Source organism: Oryctolagus cuniculus, chromosome 11 (genome assembly GCF_051225735.1).
Source record: "Oryctolagus cuniculus isolate XC-2025 breed Fujian yellow rabbit chromosome 11, ASM5122573v1, whole genome shotgun sequence".
Classification (NCBI taxonomy): Eukaryota; Metazoa; Chordata; class Mammalia; order Lagomorpha; family Leporidae; genus Oryctolagus; species Oryctolagus cuniculus.
The window spans coordinates 108379322-108387148 of NC_142877.1; the positions used below are offsets into that span (position 1 = coordinate 108379322).

General features: G+C 49.1%; 1 long non-coding RNA gene across 1 annotated transcript; it reads left to right on the plus strand.

Annotated features, from left to right (window-relative positions):
• The first annotated feature begins 3814 nt into the window (after nucleotides 1-3814).
• LOC149123609 (uncharacterized) lies at nucleotides 3815-4826 on the plus strand. Its single transcript, XR_016217006.1, has 2 exons — nucleotides 3815-3891; nucleotides 4558-4826. It is a non-coding gene; the product is annotated as an uncharacterized LOC149123609 (long non-coding RNA).
• Nucleotides 4827-7827: the final 3001 nt, after the last annotated feature.

The following is a 7827-nucleotide window of genomic DNA, read 5'->3' on the forward strand; positions in this document are numbered from 1 at the left end:
CCAATGGCAGTGGTTCTAGGACTGTGTGACGCTGAGGGACCCTTCCTCAGGTGGCCCCAATGGCAGTGGCTCTAGGACTGTGTGACATTGAGGGACCCTTCCTCAGGTGGCCCCAATGGCAGTGGTTCTAGGACTGTGTGACGCTGAGGGACCCTTCCTCAGGTGGCCCCAATGGCAGTGGCTCTAGGACTGTGTGACGCTGAGGGACCCTTCCTCAGGTGGCCCCAATGGCAGTGGCTCTAGGACTGTGTGATGTTGATGGACTCTTCCTCAGGTCTTGCTAGGAGGGTCCGACTGGTGCTGTGGCTGTGACATCAACCGCCCTACGCCTGGGACTAGGGGATGTGAACTGAGCCTGTTCCAGTCCTACAGGGTGGCTACAAGGCCTGTAGGAGATTTTACTCTGGAGGGTACGAGTCCAGAGAGGTGGAGTACAGGTAGATTCTTCCCTGTGTCCTCTGGGTAGATTCTAGTGACACGGAGAAATTTAGAATGAACTGTTACAGTCTTGGTGTTGCAGGGTATAGTGGGGGCATTACCCAGATCTCCCAGGGTGGGAATGGATTTTTTTTTTATGGGCTTCTTCGGGTGTTAGCCCCCAGAAGCTAAGGTGAATCCCCCTTGCTCACATAGGGTGTGTGAGTATAGCTCTGGGGCTAATATTTAAAAACTCCTACAACTGCAGGATACAAGAGGTCTGGCCTTTGCCCCACCCCACGTGTTGCCCTGCCTCTGCCATGATGCTGGCAGAACACGGGTTTGCTGTGTGACTTCCTGCTGAGTATGGTGCTCCAGGGAGTGGGGGAGGGGAAGGAAGCCGTGCGGCTTCCCTGCTCCAAGTCTGCCAGTTGCTCAGACCCCAATCAGCGCTCCAGGCTGAAGTAAAAGTCAATGGAGTGACTGTTCATTCGCTCTCAGCTAAACCTGAGCGGTGGAGTGTGTGGCAATTTCTTCATACCTTTTTTTTTTTTTTTTTGACAGGCAGAGTGGACAGTGAGAGAGACAGAGAGAAAGGTCTTCCTTTTTGCCTTTGGTTTACCCTCCAATGGCCGCTGTGGCCGGCGCACCGCGCTGATCCTATGGCAGGAGCCAGGTACTTATCCTGGTCTCCCATGCGGGTGCAGGGCCCAAGCACTTGGGCCATCCTCCACTGCACTCCCTGGCCACAGCAGAGAGCTGGCCTGGAAGAGGGGCAACCGGGACAGAATCCGGTGCCCCAACTGGGACTAGAACCCGGTGTGCCAGCACCGCAAGGCAGAGGATTAGCCTAGTGAGCTGTGGCGCCGGCCTATTTCTTCATACCTTGATGTGCTAAGAGGGTGGTTTGCAGCTAGCTGCACTGTGCAACTGGCTGCAGCAGTGTTTCTGTCTTTTCTTTTCTCACAGACTTTTGTTTTTAAGATTTCTTTATTTGAAGGACTGAGTTACAGAGAGAGGTAGAGACAGAGAGTGAGCAAGTGAGCTTCCATCCACTGATTCACTCCCCAGGGCTGGGTTGATCTGAAGCTATGGCACATGATGTTTCAGCCCCCCCCCCCCCCACTATTGTGACAGTTGGATCCCACGTTGGAGTGCCAGTTTGAGTCCCAGCTGCCCACCTTCTCATCTAGCTCCCTGTTAATGCACCTAGAAGACAGCAGGAGATGGCCCAAGGACCTGGGTCCCTGCTGCCCATGTGGAAACCCAAATGAAGTTCCTGGCTCCTGACTTCTGCCTGGCCCAGCCCCAGCTGTTGAAGTGAACCAGCAGGTAGAAGCTCTTTCTCTGTTTCTGTCCCTCTCTCTGTTGCTCTGTAAAATAAATTAATAAGTATTTAAAAAATACTTGTTTATTTGAAAGGCAGAGAGGCAGAGAGAGAGAGAGAGAGAGAGAGAGAAAGAGATCGATCGATCTTCCATCTGCTGGTTCATTCCCCTGGGCCGATCTGAAGCCAGGAGCCTGGAGCTTCTTCTGGGTCTCCCACATGGGTGCAGGGGCCCAAGGACTTGGGCCATCTTCTGCTGCTTTCCCAGGCCATAGCAGAGAGCTGGATGAAAAGTACAGTAGCCAGGACTCAAACCAGCACTCATATGGGATGCCAGCACTGCAGGAGATGGCTTTACCTACTCCACCACAGTGGCAACCCCAATTAATAAATCTTAAAAATTGTCTAATCCTTAGAACTTTGAGCTAGGGGAAGCATTGTTCATGATGGCTTTATCTGGGTTAGCTGCTTAATTTCCGTGCCCCACACTTCCAGTCCTTCCTCGGGAAGGATAGGACCAGTTTTCTCTGAACACAGCAGGATACCATGCCATGTCATTGTGCTCTTCATCTTTCTGATGGAGTGAGTGTCAGCAGCGGCTCCTGCTCTGGATCCATTCAGGCTGGCCCGGGACCAGAGAACATCATCTCCATTCCCAGAATGCTCTTGGAGGAAGCTGCATGCGAAATTACCATACATTACCCAGGAACACCGGGCCTCTCACCGCTTACTGTGAATTTACAGTTCTGTGTCCTCTTCCAAACTCCTAGCATTGCTTTTGATTTGAAAAAGCAATTTTAAAATGTAGCCTATCTAATATAACACACGGACATACTCACCACACACATTCTTTTAATTAAAAGAATCGGTACACTGCCTTTTGCTGACAGTTCACACCCGGGTTTTAATGCCATTTTCTTTTGTTGATTTATGAGGTGCATATTCAAGGCAAATTAGAGAATAAATCATCGATGACATTGATTTGCTTACCAGTTCTCCCATAAATGTGTCTAATTAATTGTGGGCGTGCTACCTGTCTCTGCTAGTTGTGACGCCTTCGCTAGGCTTGGCCTCTCTTCCCTGTTACATTGACTCATTGCTGGGCCTTATGGAGAACCATTGAGAGCATAAGCGAAGGTGGCGTGGGGTGAGAGCTTAGGCATCCATGCATCTGGTACTCCCAGGTGGGAAGGAATTTTTGCACGGTCCTCAGGAAAGGGAACGGGAAGACTGGCAGAGGGAACGTTGCTGTTTGAATGAAGCAGATCACTGTCTCAAAGGGTTTGCCTCGGTTTCAGCTGTGTCTTTGGAATCAACTGGGTTTTGTTTTCACAGTCCTGCTAGGGAAGAGCCTTGGCTTGCCGGTGTCAGGTGAGCAGATGGCCCATGCTCTCATTTGATTGGTCAGAGTCTTGTGATCAGAGCATCCTCTGGCTGCAGGAGGGCGGAGTCACTGTTCCCTCTAGGCCCAGGGTCTTGAGAGGCAGTGGGGTGGTAGGTGAGTGGATGGGTGGGTGCACGTCCCAGAGCCAGGGAACTTCCAACTCTGGCTTCCACTTCTCTGTGACCTTTGGCAAGTGACCTACTTTCTTGGTCTCACTCCATGTCCCTAAAGGAGGAAATAATAGTAACTCTTAGGGTTGCTCTAAGGGTTAAATGAGATAATTTGTGTGAAGTAATACAACAAGAGGCCAGCACATGGTTAACATTATATAGTTGTCATTATTGTTTGTTATTCTGGAATCCGTACATGGGCCTTTGTGTGTCTGTAAATCTGAAGGTGTATATAAATTTTGTGTGCAAGGACATGCTTCGGGGTGTGGGTCCATGGTATTTGTCAGGGTCTCAAAGGGGACCAAGACTTCTCAAGAGTTGATGTTTTTCTGCCTGCCTATGGTCAGGGGTCTCTCCTTGTTTTTTAGCACTACGAACTCAGGCTCTCCTCTCTGGAGTTTTTTTACTTATTTGTTGATTTCATTTTAATTTTTTGCTTCTAGTGACAGAGACAGGCAGACAGATGGACAGACATACAGGGCTTGCACTGGCTAGTTTGCTACTCAAATGCTCCCAGTGTCCAGGACTGGCCAAGGCCAAAGCTGGGAGTCTGGAACCAGGAGCTCAATCCAGGTCTTCCATGGAGGTGGCAGGTAGGTGGCAAGTAGTTACACTGTCTCCCAGGGGGTCTGCATTTGTGGGGAGCTGGGATTGGGTGCTGGAGCTGCTAATCAAAAAGAATACTCTGATATGGGACATAGGCCAGTTTCCCACCCCTCCTCCCTGTTTTATACAAAGTGTTATTTCTGTGTGGAATACTCTGCTTCAAACTCCTCCCCATACTATTCAGTAATGATGATGGTGATGGTGATGGTGATGGTGATGGTGATGGTGATGATGATGGCAGCTAATGTTTATAAAGCATCTACTCTGTGGCAAGTCTCAGTCTAAGTACATTATGAATTTTCCTCTGATCCTTGACTTCCTAGCCTTTAGGTTGTTGTAAAAGTTGATAGACAACGTGGGCAGAGCAGTCTCTCCTGGGTTAGCACATAGCATGCAATCATAGCATCCAATTTATCTTCCTGCTTCTGCATATCTTTGTTGTTTTCTTGAAGTAGCCTAGGCCACCTACGAATCCATTTAGAGGGTCCCAATTAATACTCTGTCTATGGTAATCACTTGTCTAGGTTATGTTGTAAATATAGTGGCAATAACAATATGGCTGCAGCATTTCATCAAGTTCTCTCCCACCTATAGCCTAGCATCACAAAGTACAAGAAGCATATGAAATAATCAATTTGTTTAACCTCCCCCAGTTCAGAACCTGCCGTTGTTTAGCACTGTATGAGGGACTTGTCTGTGCCCCGAAGGAGCTTGCCTCGTGGGAGTGAAGCAGTCTGTAGATCAAGTGCACGGTACCCTTGAGCAGAGGAGCAGACAGAGGTGTTAGAGAAGACCCCAGGAGGAGTGAGGAAGGACCAGTGAGCCTCTCCACAGAGGGCCAAGCTCTGCAAGTCTTCACATCTTCAAAATCCAAAGAGGGCTTTGTTTGCTAAGATAAATGTAAAGATAAAATAAAGGGCATGAAGACAACTGCTTTTTTCTTCAGATTGATTGATTTATTTGGAAATCAGAGTTACAGAGGTGGCGGGGGGAGAGATTGGTCTTCTACCCACTGGTTCACTCCCCAGGTAGCTACAATGGTCAGAACTGGGCCAACCAGAGCCAGGAGCCAGGAACTTCTGGGTCTCCCATGCAGGTGCAGGCACCCAAGCACTTTAACCATTTTCCACTGCTTTTCCCAGGCCATAGCGGAGAGCTGGATCAGAAGTGGAGCAACCAGGACCTAACCGGTGCCCACATGGGCTGCTGGCCCTGCAGGTGGTGGCATTACCCGCTACGCCACAGCACCAGCCCCTGAAGACAGCTTCTAACCCCCTGCACTGGCTTAGGGAGCCCAGTAGGTTCTGGCCCCTGGCATCTGGCAGTCTCCATCCTCTACCACTTTTCCCTCACCATGTTCCAGCTCTACTGGCCCTTTCCTAGTTCCTTGGGTGTGCTGACTCTTTTCCTGACACAAGGTGTTGACCCTGCTGGTCCCTCCTGGAGTATTTAGCCACTAGATCCTCCAAAGCCCACCTCCTTCTCTTACTCCCCATTTCAGCTCAACAGTCAAGGACCACCGAATCAGAGTGAGCACCCTCAATTCCTTCATTTGTATGCTCCTGGGGCTTCCGCCTCTCAAATCTCCCTGTTCTCCATAGCAGCCACCAGCCTTGCAGATCATGCTCCGTCAGCCCGGGTTCCCGACTAAGGAGTCTGTGATCAGAGCTCTCAGATCCTCAAGGGAGAAGCAGCGCGAGGAGAGCAAGTCTTTGTTGCTTCAAGATATGACATTATTGGGATTGTTTGTTGCTGCTACATAACTTAGCACATTCTGATGGATACACTTGTGTGTCCCTAAGTTCCCCCAGAGATTGAGGCACATAGTGGGTGCTCAGTAATTTTATGCTTACTGACTGAATGAGGGAAAGGAGAAAAGAAGGGTGGGAAGAAGAGAGAAAGGAAAAGTCCAGAGTTAAGGTGAAAGTAACCAACTCATACTGGATCATCTTCTCTAAGCAGGTGGCTTAAAAGAGCAAGGCTCTTCCATCTTAAAAAAAAAAAATGAAGATTCTCCAAAGCCTCTAGATGATAGAGATGTTGTTATAAAGGGCAGCCATATTTTGGATTTGCATAACATCCCAGGGCTAGTGGGCTTTCCACGCTTTCCAGGCAGTCTTCAGGGCTACCCCTAACTGGAGTGTTCCCAACGGTCGCTGATGTCTTATGGTCTCTTGAGAAGAACAGCAGTAGGGCTGCTCTCCTGGACCATTCTTCTGCATCTGCTCCCTGGAGCTGACATTGCATTTCTGGTGTTTAACAAAGAAGCTTGTTCCCTGTTAGCCCTGTGTTGACCATGTTCTCACTGAATGTGGCTCATAGCCCTGGGATCACAGCTGGCCCCAGAGGATCTCAGTGGTGACATACACCGGGGCTGCACGTACTCCTGGCGGCAGGATCTCAGGGAGTAAAGAGGAGACCAACTAAAAACAGATGCCCTGAACTAACATCATGCATCTTCTCTATTGCTAATCTCCCCAAGCCACACCGTGCTGTTTCTCAGAGCTCAGGAAGGCTCTGGCTGGTGACGTAGCCGTGTGAAGGGCCGTTGAATTGTTGGCATTCTTTTGTTCTGAGGTGAATAAACTAGTTTCAGTTAAAATAAGAACCAGATTGCCTGAAAATGTCTCTGTCTTGGGACTCGCCAGTTAAAAACAACTTCTAGAGTGTTTGAATGATAACTTTTCCCAAGGATGGTGAAGGAGGAGAGACAGCCAGATATTGCATCATTATCTAGATTCCACTGAAAATGGCCTATGCTTTATTGCCCTGTGTGTGTTAAACTACAGAGAACACAAAATTGGAAAGGTCTAAACCCAGCCATGTTCCAAGGATGGACAACAAAATGCCCCAGCTGTTCTGCTTCAGGAGGGATAATTCATAATACACAGAAACAGGCAATGTATTTTTGGATCTGGCTGGGCCATGAGTTGGAAACCATCATGCTGGCAGAACTCCCCTGGCCACCAAAGCCCCCATTCCACCTTCTCCCCTGCCATGTGCCTGAGACCACGTCTCATTCCAACCCTGGAGGAAGTTGGGTAGCAGGTGTGTGATGGTTTGTCAATGTGCCTTGGTCCTTCCGGTGCTCACACGGGCCTTGTGGAATGTTACACAACCTGAGACTCTCCCCTGTGCATCTGCTGAGGCTGCGAAGTCTAGTTTTCAAAGAGAAGAAGGAAGAAAGTGGCAATAATGATCTGTCTCCTATTAGGATCTTATTAGAGGCCCCATTCATGCCTGGAAAAATTATCTGATGACATTTGCCTGACCTCCTGGGAAATGCTTGCCCACATGATGACTTCCCCTTCCTCTGCTTCCTGCAGTCCCTGCTCCAGCCTTGCTCAGGGCTGCCTTCCAGCTGGGCCTGGATACTCCACTATCGGAGACTCCACCCTGCACGTTCACGTCTGCGTCTGGAGGCCTCATGGCTGCTGGCTCTTGTCCTACTAGAGCAAGACAGACTTTCTCAGTCCAACAGAGGCATTGGCTCTTGTACACAAGAGCTTAGAGAGGACTCCAGCAGCCAGTGGACAGGGGATCTTGAAGTCTTTGTGCAGCTCCTGCTTGAAAGTGTGGGCCAATGTTTATTTTTCTGGCAGAACCCTTTCAGTGATGTTGGGTGCTGTTATTCCTTTTGAACATGATATAAGTCCATTCCATTCAGTTTTGTTTGTTGAATAAGACTACTGTTCCACTGTTTTTGAGCTACAAAACTGGCAATTTCACATGATTCAGCCACACTGTCTTGGGCACTGGGAATAAAAAGAAAGAGTTAACACAAGGTTCTTAAGAGAATACCACATGCAGTAAGGGAGATGGGCTTGACATGGATGACTGCTGGCCACGTGTGATTGATGTCATGCAGTGCATTCTAAATGACAGGGGACAGAACTCCTGCTTGTGCAGAGCCGGTTCTTAGT